Source organism: Oncorhynchus keta, unplaced genomic scaffold (genome assembly GCF_023373465.1).
Source record: "Oncorhynchus keta strain PuntledgeMale-10-30-2019 unplaced genomic scaffold, Oket_V2 Un_contig_3505_pilon_pilon, whole genome shotgun sequence".
Taxonomy (NCBI): domain Eukaryota; kingdom Metazoa; phylum Chordata; class Actinopteri; order Salmoniformes; family Salmonidae; genus Oncorhynchus; species Oncorhynchus keta.
This window is the reverse complement of record NW_026287286.1, coordinates 7,560-8,088: the sequence shown is the minus strand read 5'-3', so window position 1 is coordinate 8,088 and position 529 is coordinate 7,560.

Sequence of the window (529 nt, the reverse complement as noted above, 5' to 3'; positions counted from 1 at the left end):
AGACCAGCTAGATCTACTGTCTATATTATATTTTGACAGACCAGCTAGATCTACTGTCTATTATATTATGACAGGCCAGCTAGATCTACTGTCTCTATTGTATTATGACAGACCAGGTAGATCTACTGTCGATTGTATTATGACAGACCAGCTAGATCTACTGTCTCTATTATATTATGACAGACCAGCTAGATCTACTATCTCTATTATATTATGACAGACCAGCTAGATCTAGTGTCTCTATTATATTTTGACAGACCAGGTAGATCTACTGTCTCTATTATATTATGAGAGACCAGCTAGATCTACTGTCTGTATTATATTTTGACAGACCAGCTAGATCTACTGTCTCTATTATATTATGACAGACCAGGTAGATATACTGTCTCTATTATATTATGACAGACCAACTAAATATACCGTCTCTATTATATTATGACAGACCAGGTAGATCTACTGTCTCTATTATATTATGACAGACCAGCTAGATCTATTGTATTATGACAGACCAGCTAGATCTACTATCTCT